Source organism: Rhinoderma darwinii, chromosome 5 (assembly GCF_050947455.1).
Source record: "Rhinoderma darwinii isolate aRhiDar2 chromosome 5, aRhiDar2.hap1, whole genome shotgun sequence".
Lineage (NCBI taxonomy): Eukaryota > Metazoa > Chordata > Amphibia > Anura > Rhinodermatidae > Rhinoderma > Rhinoderma darwinii.
The window spans coordinates 231454942-231474166 of record NC_134691.1 but is presented as its reverse complement, the minus strand read 5'-3'; the positions used below and the strand labels follow the sequence as shown (position 1 = coordinate 231474166).

The 19225-nt window shown below is 46.7% G+C and overlaps 11 non-coding genes across 11 annotated transcripts; all 11 read right to left on the bottom strand.

Moving 5' to 3' along the window:
* Positions 1-1010: 1010 nt before the first annotated feature.
* Positions 1011-1201, bottom strand: LOC142653307 (U2 spliceosomal RNA). The gene has a single exon (XR_012848243.1). It is a non-coding gene; the product is annotated as a U2 spliceosomal RNA (small nuclear RNA).
* Positions 1202-2435: 1234 nt separating this feature from the next.
* Positions 2436-2626, bottom strand: LOC142653306 (U2 spliceosomal RNA). The gene has a single exon (XR_012848242.1). It is a non-coding gene; the product is annotated as a U2 spliceosomal RNA (small nuclear RNA).
* Positions 2627-3860: 1234 nt separating this feature from the next.
* Positions 3861-4051, bottom strand: LOC142653305 (U2 spliceosomal RNA). Its single transcript, XR_012848241.1, has one exon. It is a non-coding gene; the product is annotated as a U2 spliceosomal RNA (small nuclear RNA).
* A 1234-nt stretch (positions 4052-5285) lies between these two features.
* LOC142653304 (U2 spliceosomal RNA) lies at positions 5286-5476 on the bottom strand. The gene has a single exon (XR_012848240.1). It is a non-coding gene; the product is annotated as a U2 spliceosomal RNA (small nuclear RNA).
* A 1244-nt stretch (positions 5477-6720) lies between these two features.
* On the bottom strand, positions 6721-6911 carry LOC142655142 (U2 spliceosomal RNA). The gene has a single exon (XR_012849433.1). It is a non-coding gene; the product is annotated as a U2 spliceosomal RNA (small nuclear RNA).
* Positions 6912-8153: 1242 nt separating this feature from the next.
* On the bottom strand, positions 8154-8344 carry LOC142653303 (U2 spliceosomal RNA). Its single transcript, XR_012848239.1, has one exon. It is a non-coding gene; the product is annotated as a U2 spliceosomal RNA (small nuclear RNA).
* A 1226-nt stretch (positions 8345-9570) lies between these two features.
* On the bottom strand, positions 9571-9761 carry LOC142653302 (U2 spliceosomal RNA). Its single transcript, XR_012848238.1, has one exon. It is a non-coding gene; the product is annotated as a U2 spliceosomal RNA (small nuclear RNA).
* Positions 9762-10999: 1238 nt separating this feature from the next.
* On the bottom strand, positions 11000-11190 carry LOC142653300 (U2 spliceosomal RNA). Its single transcript, XR_012848236.1, has one exon. It is a non-coding gene; the product is annotated as a U2 spliceosomal RNA (small nuclear RNA).
* Positions 11191-12424: 1234 nt separating this feature from the next.
* Positions 12425-12615, bottom strand: LOC142653298 (U2 spliceosomal RNA). Its single transcript, XR_012848235.1, has one exon. It is a non-coding gene; the product is annotated as a U2 spliceosomal RNA (small nuclear RNA).
* A 1234-nt stretch (positions 12616-13849) lies between these two features.
* LOC142653297 (U2 spliceosomal RNA) lies at positions 13850-14040 on the bottom strand. Its single transcript, XR_012848234.1, has one exon. It is a non-coding gene; the product is annotated as a U2 spliceosomal RNA (small nuclear RNA).
* Positions 14041-15274: 1234 nt separating this feature from the next.
* LOC142653921 (U2 spliceosomal RNA) lies at positions 15275-15466 on the bottom strand. The gene has a single exon (XR_012848768.1). It is a non-coding gene; the product is annotated as a U2 spliceosomal RNA (small nuclear RNA).
* Between the last annotated feature and the right edge of the window lie 3759 nt (positions 15467-19225).

Here is a 19225-nt window from a genome sequence, read left to right as displayed (position 1 = left end):
ACGCCCAAATGCCCTGCTGCCATGCAGATAAACACTGGCAGCGGCAGCAAGTGCATGCCCACAGCCACCCCTTGTTCCTTCACACCTTGTATCAGCTGTAATCCAGTCCAGTCCAGTGCTGCCTGCTGAGCAGCACTGACCAACACTGCCTGGGCCCAGGCTTTTATCTCTGAGGCCCCATTATGATGTCAGAAAGCTGGCTCTGGCTCCTCAGGGCTCCACTATGACACGTGCAAAGTTCCGTCTGAACTTTATATAAGACGGTGCGGCTCAGTCAGTCACTCAGTGTTGCCTGAGAGGGCAACACTGCAACAGCCGGCCGCCAGGCTGTCTTTTTTTGCACAGCTAGTTGCCTCCAGGAGGCCACAAGAGGGAGACAAGGGACTGCAAAATGGAAAATAAGCATCCACCAACTTTACAGACAACTTCTCCTTGCTCCTACAACCTCCATCCTTGCACAGTTTGTTATTCTTCTAGGTAACATAGTAACAAATCCAAATTGCTGCTCTCTTTGTAGGCAAGCAAGGCTTTGTTGCAACTGCAATTCTTACTCCTTCTTGAAATGTAGGGACGACAGTACATTCCATCACATCCATCTAGTGTACACAGGTAGGTCCATTGTGGCGGGGTGGCGGGCGGGCGGGCGGCTTTAATGGCTGTTTGCTGTTCCCCTACTCCACTCCACTATTTGACTGTGGTGCTGCATCAATCAGTGGCTGGCTCAGGTGCAGCTCTTTAACTTACCTAAAAGGGAGGGCGGAGAGAAGACAAGGAAGGTGAATGAGCTGTTCCAATGTGAAATGCCGGAAACACAGACACACAGACGACACAAAACAAGAGGTGGCAATGTATTCATTAATTGCATTTAATCAATTAGCTCATTATCACTCATGCATTGTCCAACAGGTGTTGAAATAATGGGATTAAAAGGGGAGATCCCTTCAGAAAGACAGAAACAATGGCAAACACAAAAAACACTTTTGGAATCTGATTTTAGTCAACACATAAGGAAAGGGTGCACCGGTCCTGGAAATACTGCAATACCAGGTCAATGCGTGGAGTGGACAGAGCAAGCTCTATTTCCATCTCCCTGTTCTAAAAATCCATTTAATATATGGTCCCCAGATAGGGGACGTATCAGATATTAAACTGATAAGAACAGATACTACACTTGATCTTAGCCAAAAGGCCGAGAAGCGATAACCCGAACGGGCCGCGCGTTGCCCGAGCCTGCCCGATACTGCTGTTCAGCCCTTGCAGCGATTCAGCCTACTTCTAGGCAATTCCATGGGGCCCTGCAGGCTCACACACTCACAGCTACACGGGAGGTGAATAAAGGCCGGAGAGGAAGCCAGACAGGATTTGCTTCTTTTGCTTGCACCACAATGCAGTGCTGAAAGAGGAGGAATCTACATAAAAACGCCTTCCTGGCAACGCCCAAATGCCCTGCTGCCATGCAGATAAACACTGGCAGCGGCAGCAAGTGCATGCCCACAGCCACCCCTTGTTCCTTCACACCTTGTATCAGCTGTAATCCAGTCCAGTCCAGTGCTGCCTGCTGAGCAGCACTGACCAACACTGCCTGGGCCCAGGCTTTTATCTCTGAGGCCCCATTATGATGTCAGAAAGCTGGCTCTGGCTCCTCAGGGCTCCACTATGACACGTGCAAAGTTCCGTCTGAACTTTATATAAGACGGTGCGGCTCAGTCAGTCACTCAGTGTTGCCTGAGAGGGCAACACTGCAACAGCCGGCCGCCAGGCTGTCTTTTTTTGCACAGCTAGTTGCCTCCAGGAGGCTACAAGAGGGAGACAAGGGACTGCAAAATGGAAAATAAGCATCCACCAACTTTACAGACAACTTCTCCTTGCTCCTACAACCTCCATCCTTGCACAGTTTGTTATTCTTCTAGGTAACATAGTAACAAATCCAAATTGCTGCTCTCTTTGTAGGCAAGCAAGGCTTTGTTGCAACTGCAATTCTTACTCCTTCTTGAAATGTAGGGACGACAGTACATTCCATCACATCCATCTAGTGTACACAGGTAGGTCCATTGTGGCGGGCGGGCGGGCGGCTTTAATGGCTGTTTGCTGTTCCCCTACTCCACTCCACTATTTGACTGTGGTGCTGCATCAATCAGTGGCTGGCTCAGGTGCAGCTCTTTAACTTACCTAAAAGGGAGGGCGGAGAGAAGACAAGGAAGGTGAATGAGCTGTTCCAATGTGAAATGCCGGAAACACAGACACACAGACGACACAAAACAAGAGGTGGCAATGTATTCATTAATTGCATTTAATCAATTAGCTCATTATCACTCATGCATTGTCCAACAGGTGTTGAAATAATGGGATTAAAAGGGGAGATCCCTTCAGAAAGACAGAAACAATGGCAAACACAAAAAACACTTTTGGAATCTGATTTTAGTCAACACATAAGGAAAGGGTGCACCGGTCCTGGAAATACTGCAATACCAGGTCAATGCGTGGAGTGGACAGAGCAAGCTCTATTTCCATCTCCCTGTTCTAAAAATCCATTTAATATATGGTCCCCAGATAGGGGACGTATCAGATATTAAACTGATAAGAACAGATACTACACTTGATCTTAGCCAAAAGGCCGAGAAGCGATAACCCGAACGGGCCGCGCGTTGCCCGAGCCTGCCCGATACTGCTGTTCAGCCCTTGCAGCGATTCAGCCTACTTCTAGGCAATTCCATGGGGCCCTGCAGGCTCACACACTCACAGCTACACGGGAGGTGAATAAAGGCCGGAGAGGAAGCCAGACAGGATTTGCTTCTTTTGCTTGCACCACAATGCAGTGCTGAAAGAGGAGGAATCTACATAAAAACGCCTTCCTGGCAACGCCCAAATGCCCTGCTGCCATGCAGATAAACACTGGCAGCGGCAGCAAGTGCATGCCCACAGCCACCCCTTGTTCCTTCACACCTTGTATCAGCTGTAATCCAGTCCAGTCCAGTGCTGCCTGCTGAGCAGCACTGACCAACACTGCCTGGGCCCAGGCTTTTATCTCTGAGGCCCCATTATGATGTCAGAAAGCTGGCTCTGGCTCCTCAGGGCTCCACTATGACACGTGCAAAGTTCCGTCTGAACTTTATATAAGACGGTGCGGCTCAGTCAGTCACTCAGTGTTGCCTGAGAGGGCAACACTGCAACAGCCGGCCGCCAGGCTGTCTTTTTTTGCACATCTAGTTGCCTCCAGGAGGCTACAAGAGGGAGACAAGGGACTGCAAAATGGAAAATAAGCATCCACCAACTTTACAGACAACTTCTCCTTGCTCCTACAACCTCCATCCTTGCACAGTTTGTTATTCTTCTAGGTAACATAGTAACAAATCCAAATTGCTGCTCTCTTTGTAGGCAAGCAAGGCTTTGTTGCAACTGCAATTCTTACTCCTTCTTGAAATGTAGGGACGACAGTACATTCCATCACATCCATCTAGTGTACACAGGTAGGTCCATTGTGGCGGGCGGGCGGGCGGCTTTAATGGCTGTTTGCTGTTCCCCTACTCCACTCCACTATTTGACTGTGGTGCTGCATCAATCAGTGGCTGGCTCAGGTGCAGCTCTTTAACTTACCTAAAAGGGAGGGCGGAGAGAAGACAAGGAAGGTGAATGAGCTGTTCCAATGTGAAATGGCGGAAAGACAGACACACAGACGACACAAAACAAGAGGTGGCAATGTATTCATTAATTGCATTTAATCAATTAGCTCATTATCACTCATGCATTGTCCAACAGGTGTTGAAATAATGGGATTAAAAGGGGAGATCCCTTCAGAAAGACAGAAACAATGGCAAACACAAAAAACACTTTTGGAATCTGATTTTAGTCAACACATAAGGAAAGGGTGCACCGGTCCTGGAAATACTGCAATACCAGGTCAATGCGTGGAGTGGACAGAGCAAGCTCTATTTCCATCTCCCTGTTCTAAAAATCCATTTAATATATGGTCCCCAGATAGGGGACGTATCAGATATTAAACTGATAAGAACAGATACTACACTTGATCTTAGCCAAAAGGCCGAGAAGCGATAACCCGAACGGGCCGCGCGTTGCCCGAGCCTGCCCGATACTGCTGTTCAGCCCTTGCAGCGATTCAGCCTACTTCTAGGCAATTCCATGGGGCCCTGCAGGCTCACACACTCACAGCTACACGGGAGGTGAATAAAGGCCGGAGAGGAAGCCAGACAGGATTTGCTTCTTTTGCTTGCACCACAATGCAGTGCTGAAAGAGGAGGAATCTACATAAAAACGCCTTCCTGGCAACGCCCAAATGCCCTGCTGCCATGCAGATAAACACTGGCAGTGGCAGCAAGTGCATGCCCACAGCCACCCCTTGTTCCTTCACACCTTGTATCAGCTGTAATCCAGTCCAGTCCAGTGCTGCCTGCTGAGCAGCACTGACCAACACTGCCTGGGCCCAGGCTTTTATCTCTGAGGCCCCATTATGATGTCAGAAAGCTGGCTCTGGCTCCTCAGGGCTCCACTATGACACGTGCAAAGTTCCGTCTGAACTTTATATAAGACGGTGCGGCTCAGTCAGTCACTCAGTGTTGCCTGAGAGGGCAACACTGCAACAGCCGGCCGCCAGGCTGTCTTTTTTTGCACAGCTAGTTGCCTCCAGGAGGCTACAAGAGGGAGACAAGGGACTGCAAAATGGAAAATAAGCATCCACCAACTTTACAGACAACTTCTCCTTGCTCCTACAACCTCCATCCTTGCACAGTTTGTTATTCTTCTAGGTAACATAGTAACAAATCCAAATTGCTGCTCTCTTTGTAGGCAAGCAAGGCTTTGTTGCAACTGCAATTCTTACTCCTTCTTGAAATGTAGGGACGACAGTACATTCCATCACATCCATCTAGTGTACACAGGTAGGTCCATTGTGGCGGGCGGGCGGGCGGCTTTAATGGCTGTTTGCTGTTCTCCTACTCCACTCCACTATTTGACTGTGGTGCTGCATCAATCAGTGGCTGGCTCAGGTGCAGCTCTTTAACTTACCTAAAAGGGAGGGCGGAGAGAAGACAAGGAAGGTGAATGAGCTGTTCCAATGTGAAATGCCGGAAACACAGACACACAGACGACACAAAACAAGAGGTGGCAATGTATTCATTAATTGCATTTAATCAATTAGCTCATTATCACTCATGCATTGTCCAACAGGTGTTGAAATAATGGGATTAAAAGGGGAGATCCCTTCAGAAAGACAGAAACAATGGCAAACACAAAAAACACTTTTGGAATCTGATTTTAGTCAACACATAAGGAAAGGGTGCACCGGTCCTGGAAATACTGCAATACCAGGTCAATGCGTGGAGTGGACAGAGCAAGCTCTATTTCCATCTCCCTGTTCTAAAAATCCATTTAATATATGGTCCCCAGATAGGGGACGTATCAGATATTAAACTGATAAGAACAGATACTACACTTGATCTTAGCCAAAAGGCCGAGAAGCGATAACCCGAACGGGCCGCGCGTTGCCCGAGCCTGCCCGAGCCTGCCCGATACTGCTGTTCAGCCCTTGCAGCGATTCAGCCTACTTCTAGGCAATTCCATGGGGCCCTGCAGGCTCACACACTCACAGCTACACGGGAGGTGAATAAAGGCAGGAGAGGAAGCCAGACAGGATTTGCTTCTTTTGCTTGCACCACAATGCAGTGCTGAAAGAGGAGGAATCTACATAAAAACGCCTTCCTGGCAACGCCCAAATGCCCTGCTGCCATGCAGATAAACACTGGCAGTGGCAGCAAGTGCATGCCCACAGCCACCCCTTGTTCCTTCACACCTTGTATCAGCTGTAATCCAGTCCAGTCCAGTGCTGCCTGCTGAGCAGCACTGACCAACACTGCCTGGGCCCAGGCTTTTATCTCTGAGGCCCCATTATGATGTCAGAAAGCTGGCTCTGGCTCCTCAGGGCTCCACTATGACACGTGCAAAGTTCCGTCTGAACTTTATATAAGACGGTGCGGCTCAGTCAGTCACTCAGTGTTGCCTGAGAGGGCAACACTGCAACAGCCGGCCGCCAGGCTGTCTTTTTTTGCACAGCTAGTTGCCTCCAGGAGGCCACAAGAGGGAGACAAGGGACTGAAAAATGGAAAATAAGCATCCACCAACTTTACAGACAACTTCTCCTTGCTCCTACAACCTCCATCCTTGCACAGTTTGTTATTCTTCTAGGTAACATAGTAACAAATCCAAATTGCTGCTCTCTTTGTAGGCAAGCAAGGCTTTGTTGCAACTGCAATTCTTACTCCTTCTTGAAATGTAGGGACGACAGTACATTCCATCACATCCATCTAGTGTACACAGGTAGGTCCATTGTGGCGGGCGGGCGGGCGGCTTTAATGGCTGTTTGCTGTTCCCCTACTCCACTCCACTATTTGACTGTGGTGCTGCATCAATCAGTGGCTGGCTCAGGTGCAGCTCTTTAACTTACCTAAAAGGGAGGGTGGAGAGAAGACAAGGAAGGTGAATGAGCTGTTGCAATGTGAAATGCCGGAAACACAGACACACAGACGACACAAAACAAGAGGTGGCAATGTATTCATTAATTGCATTTAATCAATTAGCTCATTATCACTCATGCATTGTCCAACAGGTGTTGAAATAATGGGATTAAAAGGGGAGATCCCTTCAGAAAGACAGAAACAATGGCAAACACAAAAAACACTTTTGGAATCTGATTTTAGTCAACACATAAGGAAAGGGTGCACCGGTCCTGGAAATACTGCAATACCAGGTCAATGCGTGGAGTGGACAGAGCAAGCTCTATTTCCATCTCCATGTTCTAAAAATCCATTTAATATATGGTCCCCAGATAGGGGACGTATCAGATATTAAACTGATAAGAACAGATACTACACTTGATCTTAGCCAAAAGGCCGAGAAGCGATAACCCGAACGGGCCGCGCGTTGCCCGAGCCTGCCCGATACTGCTGTTCAGCCCTTGCAGCGATTCAGCCTACTTCTAGGCAATTCCATGGGGCCCTGCAGGCTCACACACTCACAGCTACACGGGAGGTGAATAAAGGCCGGAGAGGAAGCCAGACAGGATTTGCTTCTTTTGCTTGCACCACAATGCAGTGCTGAAAGAGGAGGAATCTACATAAAAACGCCTTCCTGGCAACGCCCAAATGCCCTGCTGCCATGCAGATAAACACTGGCAGTGGCAGCAAGTGCATGCCCACAGCCACCCCTTGTTCCTTCACACCTTGTATCAGCTGTAATCCAGTCCAGTCCAGTGCTGCCTGCTGAGCAGCACTGACCAACACTGCCTGGGCCCAGGCTTTTATCTCTGAGGCCCCATTATGATGTCAGAAAGCTGGCTCTGGCTCCTCAGGGCTCCACTATGACACGTGCAAAGTTCCGTCTGAACTTTATATAAGACGGTGCGGCTCAGTCAGTCACTCAGTGTTGCCTGAGAGGGCAACACTGCAACAGCCGGCCGCCAGGCTGTCTTTTTTTGCACAGCTAGTTGCCTCCAGGAGGCCACAAGAGGGAGACAAGGGACTGCAAAATGGAAAATAAGCATCCACCAACTTTACAGACAACTTCTCCTTGCTCCTACAACCTCCATCCTTGCACAGTTTGTTATTCTTCTAGGTAACATAGTAACAAATCCAAATTGCTGCTCTCTTTGTAGGCAAGCAAGGCTTTGTTGCAACTGCAATTCTTACTCCTTCTTGAAATGTAGGGACGACAGTACATTCCATCACATCCATCTAGTGTACACAGGTAGGTCCATTGTGGCGGGCGGGCGGGCGGGCGGGCGGCTTTAATGGCTCTTTGCTGTTCCCCTACTCCACTCCACTATTTGACTGTGGTGCTGCATCAATCAGTGGCTGGCTCAGGTGCAGCTCTTTAACTTACCTAAAAGGGAGGGCGGAGAGAAGACAAGGAAGGTGAATGAGCTGTTCCAATGTGAAATGCCGGAAACACAGACACACAGACGACACAAAACAAGAGGTGGCAATGTATTCATTAATTGCATTTAATCAATTAGCTCATTATCACTCATGCATTGTCCAACAGGTGTTGAAATAATGGGATTAAAAGGGGAGATCCCTTCAGAAAGACAGAAACAATGGCAAACACAAAAAACACTTTTGGAATCTGATTTTAGTCAACACATAAGGAAAGGGTGCACCGGTCCTGGAAATACTGCAATACCAGGTCAATGCGTGGAGTGGACAGAGCAAGCTCTATTTCCATCTCCCTGTTCTAAAAATCCATTTAATATATGGTCCCCAGATAGGGGACGTATCAGATATTAAACTGATAAGAACAGATACTACACTTGATCTTAGCCAAAAGGCCGAGAAGCGATAACCCGAACGGGCCGCGCGTTGCCCGAGCCTGCCCGATACTGCTGTTCAGCCCTTGCAGCCATTCAGCCTACTTCTAGGCAATTCCATGGGGCCCTGCAGGCTCACACACTCACAGCTACACGGGAGGTGAATAAAGGCCGGAGAGGAAGCCAGACAGGATTTGCTTCTTTTGCTTGCACCACAATGCAGTGCTGAAAGAGGAGGAATCTACATAAAAACGCCTTCCTGGCAACGCCCAAATGCCCTGCTGCCATGCAGATAAACACTGGCAGCGGCAGCAAGTGCATGCCCACAGCCACCCCTTGTTCCTTCACACCTTGTATCAGCTGTAATCCAGTCCAGTCCAGTGCTGCCTGCTGAGCAGCACTGACCAACACTGCCTGGGCCCAGGCTTTTATCTCTGAGGCCCCATTATGATGTCAGAAAGCTGGCTCTGGCTCCTCAGGGCTCCACTATGACACGTGCAAAGTTCCATCTGAACTTTATATAAGACGGTGCGGCTCAGTCAGTCACTCAGTGTTGCCTGAGAGGGCAACACTGCAACAGCCGGCCGCCAGGCTGTCTTTTTTTGCACAGCTAGTTGCCTCCAGGAGGCCACAAGAGGGAGACAAGGGACTGCAAAATGGAAAATAAGCATCCACCAACTTTACAGACAACTTCTCCTTGCTCCTACAACCTCCATCCTTGCACAGTTTGTTATTCTTCTAGGTAACATAGTAACAAATCCAAATTGCTGCTCTCTTTGTAGGCAAGCAAGGCTTTGTTGCAACTGCAATTCTTACTCCTTCTTGAAATGTAGGGACGACAGTACATTCCATCACATCCATCTAGTGTACACAGGTAGGTCCATTGTGGCGGGCGGCTTTAATGGCTGTTTGCTGTTCCCCTACTCCACTCCACTATTTGACTGTGGTGCTGCATCAATCAGTGGCTGGCTCAGGTGCAGCTCTTTAACTTACCTAAAAGGGAGGGCGGAGAGAAGACAAGGAAGGTGAATGAGCTGTTCCAATGTGAAATGCCGGAAACACAGACACACAGACGACACAAAACAAGAGGTGGCAATGTATTCATTAATTGCATTTAATCAATTAGCTCATTATCACTCATGCATTGTCCAACAGGTGTTGAAATAATGGGATTAAAAGGGGAGATCCCTTCAGAAAGACAGAAACAATGGCAAACACAAAAAACACTTTTGGAATCTGATTTTAGTCAACACATAAGGAAAGGGTGCACCGGTCCTGGAAATACTGCAATACCAGGTCAATGCGTGGAGTGGACAGAGCAAGCTCTATTTCCATCTCCCTGTTCTAAAAATCCATTTAATATATGGTCCCCAGATAGGGGACGTATCAGATATTAAACTGATAAGAACAGATACTACACTTGATCTTAGCCAAAAGGCCGAGAAGCGATAACCCGAACGGGCCGCGCGTTGCCCGAGCCTGCCCGATACTGCTGTTCAGCCCTTGCAGCGATTCAGCCTACTTCTAGGCAATTCCATGGGGCCCTGCAGGCTCACACACTCACAGCTACACGGGAGGTGAATAAAGGCCGGAGAGGAAGCCAGACAGGATTTGCTTCTTTTGCTTGCACCACAATGCAGTGCTGAAAGAGGAGGAATCTACATAAAAACGCCTTCCTGGCAACGCCCAAATGCCCTGCTGCCATGCAGATAAACACTGGCAGCGGCAGCAAGTGCATGCCCACAGCCACCCCTTGTTCCTTCACACCTTGTATCAGCTGTAATCCAGTCCAGTCCAGTGCTGCCTGCTGAGCAGCACTGACCAACACTGCCTGGGCCCAGGCTTTTATCTCTGAGGCCCCATTATGATGTCAGAAAGCTGGCTCTGGCTCCTCAGGGCTCCACTATGACACGTGCAAAGTTCCGTCTGAACTTTATATAAGACGGTGCGGCTCAGTCAGTCACTCAGTGTTGCCTGAGAGGGCAACACTGCAACAGCCGGCCGCCAGGCTGTCTTTTTTTGCACAGCTAGTTGCCTCCAGGAGGCCACAAGAGGGAGACAAGGGACTGCAAAATGGAAAATAAGCATCCACCAACTTTACAGACAACTTCTCCTTGCTCCTACAACCTCCATCCTTGCACAGTTTGTTATTCTTCTAGGTAACATAGTAACAAATCCAAATTGCTGCTCTCTTTGTAGGCAAGCAAGGCTTTGTTGCAACTGCAATTCTTACTCCTTCTTGAAATGTAGGGACGTCAGTACATTCCATCACATCCATCTAGTGTACACAGGTAGGTCCATTGTGGCGGGCGGGCGGGCGGGCGGCTTTAATGGCTCTTTGCTGTTCCCCTACTCCACTCCACTATTTGACTGTGGTGCTGCATCAATCAGTGGCTGGCTCAGGTGCAGCTCTTTAACTTACCTAAAAGGGAGGGCGGAGAGAAGACAAGGAAGGTGAATGAGCTGTTCCAATGTGAAATGCCGGAAACACAGACACACAGACGACACAAAACAAGAGGTGGCAATGTATTCATTAATTGCATTTAATCAATTAGCTCATTATCACTCATGCATTGTCCAACAGGTGTTGAAATAATGGGATTAAAAGGGGAGATCCCTTCAGAAAGACAGAAACAATGGCAAACACAAAAAACACTTTTGGAATCTGATTTTAGTCAACACATAAGGAAAGGGTGCACCGGTCCTGGAAATACTGCAATACCAGGTCAATGCGTGGAGTGGACAGAGCAAGCTCTATTTCCATCTCCCTGTTCTAAAAATCCATTTAATATATGGTCCCCAGATAGGGGACGTATCAGATATTAAACTGATAAGAACAGATACTACACTTGATCTTAGCCAAAAGGCCGAGAAGCGATAACCCGAACGGGCCGCGCGATGCCCGAGCCTGCCCGATACTGCTGTTCAGCCCTTGCAGCCATTCAGCCTACTTCTAGGCAATTCCATGGGGCCCTGCAGGCTCACACACTCACAGCTACACGGGAGGTGAATAAAGGCCGGAGAGGAAGCCAGACAGGATTTGCTTCTTTTGCTTGCACCACAATGCAGTGCTGAAAGAGGAGGAATCTACATAAAAACGCCTTCCTGGCAACGCCCAAATGCCCTGCTGCCATGCAGATAAACACTGGCAGCGGCAGCAAGTGCATGCCCACAGCCACCCCTTGTTCCTTCACACCTTGTATCAGCTGTAATCCAGTCCAGTCCAGTGCTGCCTGCTGAGCAGCACTGACCAACACTGCCTGGGCCCAGGCTTTTATCTCTGAGGCCCCATTATGATGTCAGAAAGCTGGCTCTGGCTCCTCAGGGCTCCACTATGACACGTGCAAAGTTCCGTCTGAACTTTATATAAGACGGTGCGGCTCAGTCAGTCACTCAGTGTTGCCTGAGAGGGCAACACTGCAACAGCCGGCCGCCAGGCTGTCTTTTTTTGCACAGCTAGTTGCCTCCAGGAGGCCACAAGAGGGAGACAAGGGACTGCAAAATGGAAAATAAGCATCCACCAACTTTACAGACAACTTCTCCTTGCTCCTACAACCTCCATCCTTGCACAGTTTGTTATTCTTCTAGGTAACATAGTAACAAATCCAAATTGCTGCTCTCTTTGTAGGCAAGCAAGGCTTTGTTGCAACTGCAATTCTTACTCCTTCTTGAAATGTAGGGACGACAGTACATTCCATCACATCCATCTAGTGTACACAGGTAGGTCCATTGTGGCGGGCGGGCGGGCGGCTTTAATGGCTGTTTGCTGTTCCCCTACTCCACTCCACTATTTGACTGTGGTGCTGCATCAATCAGTGGCTGGCTCAGGTGCAGCTCTTTAACTTACCTAAAAGGGAGGGCGGAGAGAAGACAAGGAAGGTGAATGAGCTGTTCCAATGTGAAATGCCGGAAACACAGACACACAGACGACACAAAACAAGAGGTGGCAATGTATTCATTAATTGCATTTAATCAATTAGCTCATTATCACTCATGCATTGTCCAACAGGTGTTGAAATAATGGGATTAAAAGGGGAGAACCCTTCAGAAAGACAGAAACAATGGCAAACACAAAAAACACTTTTGGAATCTGATTTTAGTCAACACATAAGGAAAGGGTGCACCGGTCCTGGAAATACTGCAATACCAGGTCAATGCGTGGAGTGGACAGAGCAAGCTCTATTTCCATCTCCCTGTTCTAAAAATCCATTTAATATATGGTCCCCAGATAGGGGACGTATCAGATATTAAACTGATAAGAACAGATACTACACTTGATCTTAGCCAAAAGGCCGAGAAGCGATAACCCGAACGGGCCGCGCGTTGCCCGAGCCTGCCCGATACTGCTGTTCAGCCCTTGCAGCCATTCAGCCTACTTCTAGGCAATTCCATGGGGCCCTGCAGGCTCACACACTCACAGCTACACGGGAGGTGAATAAAGGCCGGAGAGGAAGCCAGACAGGATTTGCTTCTTTTGCTTGCACCACAATGCAGTGCTGAAAGAGGAGGAATCTACATAAAAACGCCTTCCTGGCAACGCCCAAATGCCCTGCTGCCATGCAGATAAACACTGGCAGCGGCAGCAAGTGCATGCCCACAGCCACCCCTTGTTCCTTCACACCTTGTATCAGCTGTAATCCAGTCCAGTCCAGTGCTGCCTGCTGAGCAGCACTGACCAACACTGCCTGGGCCCAGGCTTTTATCTCTGAGGCCCCATTATGATGTCAGAAAGCTGGCTCTGGCTCCTCAGGGCTCCACTATGACACGTGCAAAGTTCCGTCTGAACTTTATATAAGACGGTGCGGCTCAGTCAGTCACTCAGTGTTGCCTGAGAGGGCAACACTGCAACAGCCGGCCGCCAGGCTGTCTTTTTTTGCACAGCTAGTTGCCTCCAGGAGGCCACAAGAGGGAGACAAGGGACTGCAAAATGGAAAATAAGCATCCACCAACTTTACAGACAACTTCTCCTTGCTCCTACAACCTCCATCCTTGCACAGTTTGTTATTCTTCTAGGTAACATAGTAACAAATCCAAATTGCTGCTCTCTTTGTAGGCAAGCAAGGCTTTGTTGCAACTGCAATTCTTACTCCTTCTTGAAATGTAGGGACGACAGTACATTCCATCACATCCATCTAGTGTACACAGGTAGGTCCATTGTGGCGGGCGGGCGGGCGGCTTTAATGGCTGTTTGCTGTTCCCCTACTCCACTCCACTATTTGACTGTGGTGCTGCATCAATCAGTGGCTGGCTCAGGTGCAGCTCTTTAACTTACCTAAAAGGGAGGGCGGAGAGAAGACAAGGAAGGTGAATGAGCTGTTCCAATGTGAAATGCCGGAAACACAGACACACAGACGACACAAAACAAGAGGTGGCAATGTATTCATTAATTGCATTTAATCAATTAGCTCATTATCACTCATGCATTGTCCAACAGGTGTTGAAATAATGGGATTAAAAGGGGAGATCCCTTCAGAAAGACAGAAACAATGGCAAACACAAAAAACACTTTTGGAATCTGATTTTAGTCAACACATAAGGAAAGGGTGCACCGGTCCTGGAAATACTGCAATACCAGGTCAATGCGTGGAGTGGACAGAGCAAGCTCTATTTCCATCTCCCTGTTCTAAAAATCCATTTAATATATGGTCCCCAGATAGGGGACGTATCAGATATTAAACTGATAAGAACAGATACTACACTTGATCTTAGCCAAAAGGCCGAGAAGCGATAACCCGAACGGGCCGCGCGTTGCCCGAGCCTGCCCGATACTGCTGTTCAGCCCTTGCAGCCATTCAGCCTACTTCTAGGCAATTCCATGGGGCCCTGCAGGCTCACACACTCACAGCTACACGGGAGGTGAATAAAGGCCGGAGAGGAAGCCAGACAGGATTTGCTTCTTTTGCTTGCACCACAATGCAGTGCTGAAAGAGGAGGAATCTACATAAAAACGCCTTCCTGGCAACGCCCAAATGCCCTGCTGCCATGCAGATAAACACTGGCAGCGGCAGCAAGTGCATGCCCACAGCCACCCCTTGTTCCTTCACACCTTGTATCAGCTGTAATCCAGTCCAGTCCAGTGCTGCCTGCTGAGCAGCACTGACCAACACTGCCTGGGCCCAGGCTTTTATCTCTGAGGCCCCATTATGATGTCAGAAAGCTGGCTCTGGCTCCTCAGGGCTCCACTATGACACGTGCAAAGTTCCGTCTGAACTTTATATAAGACGGTGCGGCTCAGTCAGTCACTCAGTGTTGCCTGAGAGGGCAACACTGCAACAGCCGGCCGCCAGGCTGTCTTTTTTTGCACATCTAGTTGCCTCCAGGAGGCTACAAGAGGGAGACAAGGGACTGCAAAATGGAAAATAAGCATCCACCAACTTTACAGACAACTTCTCCTTGCTCCTACAACCTCCATCCTTGCACAGTTTGTTATTCTTCTAGGTAACATAGTAACAAATCCAAATTGCTGCTCTCTTTGTAGGCAAGCAAGGCTTTGTTGCAACTGCAATTCTTACTCCTTCTTGAAATGTAGGGACGACAGTACATTCCATCACATCCATCTAGTGTACACAGGTAGGTCCATTGTGGCGGGCGGGCGGGCGGCTTTAATGGCTGTTTGCTGTTCCCCTACTCCACTCCACTATTTGACTGTGGTGCTGCATCAATCAGTGGCTGGCTCAGGTGCAGCTCTTTAACTTACCTAAAAGGGAGGGCGGAGAGAAGACAAGGAAGGTGAATGAGCTGTTCCAATGTGAAATGCCGGAAACACAGACACACAGACGACACAAAACAAGAGGTGGCAATGTATTCATTAATTGCATTTAATCAATTAGCTCATTATCACTCATGCATTGTCCAACAGGTGTTGAAATAATGGGATTAAAAGGGGAGATCCCTTCAGAAAGACAGAAACAATGGCAAACACAAAAAACACTTTTGGAATCTGATTTTAGTCAACACATAAGGAAAGGGTGCACCGGTCCTGGAAATACTGCAATACCAGGTCAATGCGTGGAGTGGACAGAGCAAGCTCTATTTCCATCTCCCTGTTCTAAAAATCCATTTAATATATGGTCCCCAGATAGGGGACGTATCAGATATTAAACTGATAAGAACAGATAAGGTTTCAACAAAGTTTTTTATTGGCAAAAATAATATATTTTACAGACTTTTTTTTAAAATTGAAACCACAAGATAAAATCAACAGCATAATACATGAATATTCATACATTTAAATGAATACAAAAGTAATAATAATAAGACCATTAATACAGATGTTATAATAAAAGTACAGAACAATAGCAGGATAAAATTTATACAGGGCATAAAAGACATAAAAGAATAAAACCATTTTTATTTACAATGTTATGGTATTCCACATTTGCAAACACCACATGGATGTTGCTTCTTTTACCCCTAGCTGCTTTTTGTCCCTAAGATAATAAATATACATTTCACTTAGGGCATATTTCACACAATTTTTAACGTCAATAAAATCATGTTTAAAAAGCAGAATGTTCCTAACCTTCCAAATGGCATTCTTAAAACAGTTTAAAATGATCCAACAGACCATTTGCTGTTTAAAACTTGGGCAGTTAAAAAGACCATAAAACACGTATTCAAATTTAAGATCTTTAAGACCGCAGGCCCATTTCAGCAATGGGCCTACCTTCCTCCAAACCTCCTGTGCATATGGGCAGTTCCAAAACAGGTGCATTATCGTCTCGTCGTCACCACACCTGTCTCTCGGGCACTTGGCTCTCGCCACCAGTCCTCGCCTATGCTGGAATTCACGAGTAGGGAGGCACTGGTGAACGATTGCCCAGGCAAGGTCCTTGTGCACATTTGCCATAAATTTCCCGAAAACGTTCCGCCACACCACCTTGGACCTTGCCTGTGAGAAATTTGAAACTGCCAGTGTATCCTCCTGCCGCCTACAGGAGAGTGACACTTTTTTCTGGTCCCCCAATATGTCAGGCTCCAATTCTTGGAGACCTAGGAGCCTGACAGTTTTTTCGAGCACCGCATATTGTTTTGGGGGACACAGAAGCACAGGAGAATTCAAAGGGACACGAAACCATCGTTTAAAAATCATGCCCGTAGCGTACTTTAAAAAGTAGCTAAAAATACCATCAGAATTATATATTTTAAAACAGAAGCAAAAGTATTTAATGTAAAAGAAGTTAAAAAGGTTAGGAACATCTCTCCCGCCATTGTCCTTACATCTGTACATAAAATCACGTTTTAGTTTTTCCATTTTGGAACCCCATAAAAACATAAAACAGATCCTGGTCACTTTTTTAATATATAAAATTGTTGGAGGGAAAACCATAGCTACATAAAGCATTATGGGTAATAAAACAGATTTAATTATTAAAACTTTTCCCTCCATGGTGAGATTTCTCAAATTCCACATTAAAACCTTTTTTTCCATTTTGGCAATTACTGAATCCCAATTGGGTCTCCCATCGTTTTCTTGATTAAAAACAATTCCTAAAATTTTTATCTGATCCTGCTGCATGTTAACTCCTGGTGTCACAGAGGAATCCCATACACCAGTATAAAAACAGTCACACTTATCAACGTTTAATTTAAAACCAGAGGCTTCACAAAAAAAGCCGGTGTTCCTCAATGCCCGTCTCATAGAAGCGGCGTCTGGGCATAGGACGGTGGCGTCATCCATATAGCCTAGGATTTTTACCTGGTTCCCCCTTCCTCCAGGTATGGGCACGCCTCTGATGACTTTATCATCTCTTATTAGGGTGAACAGAGGTTCTATGGCACAAATAAAAAGGAGCGGAGACAACGGGCACCCCTGTTTCACCCCTGATAAAAGAGGAACACCTTTAGTTAAAAATCCGTTGATAGAAATTTGGCTAAAACAGGATCGATATAAAAGCTTAATACGTGTTAAAATAATTTCAGGAACAGCCATCTTTTTAAGAACCATAAAAAGATATTCATGGGAGACCCGGTCAAAAGCCTTCTCGAAATCTAAGGATAAAATAGCAAGGCTTTGACCCCTTTCTTTAAAATACCAAATGATGTCACGTAAAATATTCAGGGACTCAGTAATTGACCTCCCAGGTACCCCACATACCTGGTTTGGATGGATTAATTTATGAATAAAAGGTTTAAAACGGATTGTTATTAGTTTAGCTAAAATTTTACAATCAACGTTTAAAAGAGTAATAGGGCGCCAGTTTTTTAACTGGTCCCTCTCACCTTTTTTAAAAATTAAGGACACAATCCCCCTCCTCCAGGAAGGGGGCAGCTCTTCAGTAATAAAAACTTCCTTATACAATAAAAACATGTCATTCTTTAAAATTTCCCAAAAAGCATGATAAAATTCGATGGGCAGACCATCTTCCCCAGGAGCTTTCCCATTAGAAAAACTTTTAAAAGCAAATAAAAGTTCCTCCAAGGTAATATTACGGGATAAAACTTCCTGGTCTAAAATATCTAGCTTGGCATCAAGGGAATTAAGAACATGTTCTAAAAAGGAAGGATCAATATTTTTCTTGTTAAAAAGAGATTGGTAGAAATTAAAAGCAGAATTTAAAATGCCGACCATAGTGGTTTCTCCTTCAAGGTTTAAAATGACATCTCGTTTATCCATTACCTTTTTGAAGAAGAACCGGGAACACTTCTCGCCATCCTCGAGGTGCTTTACATGTGAATTAAAAATTATTTGTTTCCCTTTCTCTTCTATGGCATATTTTATTTCAGCTTTAAGATTTAAGATATCATCATCAACATCCATACCAATCTCCTTCAATTTAAAAAGTACATGTAAACGTTTATTAAGAACATAAAACCATTGTTTTTTCTCTTTTGCTTTCTTCTTACCTGCTCGAATAAAAAAAGCTCTGATTTTGGGTTTAATGCCCTCCCACCAGTGTAGCATAGGCTGACTGGGCGCTCTATGGGACTGCCAACACTGGTAGGTCCGCACAAACTCCTCTTTAATGATGGGGTCCTCCAGGAGTGTGGTGTTTAGTCTCCAGGGACCCCTACAAGCTTTTTGCTCTCCCTCTAGCTCCAGGTGCACTGAAAGGAGCTTGTGATCAGATAAAATATTTGTTAAAAGCAAACATTTTTTGGGAATAAAACTATTAGAAGTGAAAATAAAATCAATTCTGGAGCTCACTCTTCCATTGGACCAGGTGGGGCCTGGGTCCGCAGGCAAGAGTTCCCTCCAGCAATCTTTCAATTTAAAATCACCAATAAAATTCTTGAGCAGGTAAGAAGTACGGTCAATTTTTCGATTAAAATCCCCACCCTGCCGGTGTTCTCCATCTCGCACACAGTTAAAATCACCACCCACCAGCAGGGGGGTAGACCCAACACAAAACAATGGTAAAATCTCTAATAGTTCTGCCCTCTCCTGTTTGGTAGGAGGGGCATAAACGTTTAAAACACGAATTAAAATTCCATTAAAAAGCAAATGTATTAAAATAGCTCTGCCGGGCATGATTTCAGTCACTGTTTGGATGGAGATAAAACGACCTCGGCAGAGCAATCCAACCCCCGCAGAGCGACAGTCATTTCCACCAGACCAGACTGAGGGGCCTAGTTTCCAGTCCATCTTTAAATCTTGATATTCCAAGTCATTAGGGATTCCACATTCTTGAAGCAGGCAAAGGTCAAAGTCCACAGTCTCTAAAAATGAAAATAAAGCAGTCCTGCGGACAGGGCTCTTTAGGGACCTCACATTTAGTGAGGCGACTTTGATAGGAACCAACATAGTCTTAGTTGAGGTCAGGGTCCGAACCAGAAGAGTCGTACTCGGAGATCAGCTGCGAGTCTGGACCCCCTTTTTGAGGGGTCAATAAATCTTGGATGTTGGTAGGGTCAGAGCCAGATACGTGGGCGGCTCCAACCCCCACACTGCTCTCATCCGAACTCCGATAGGCA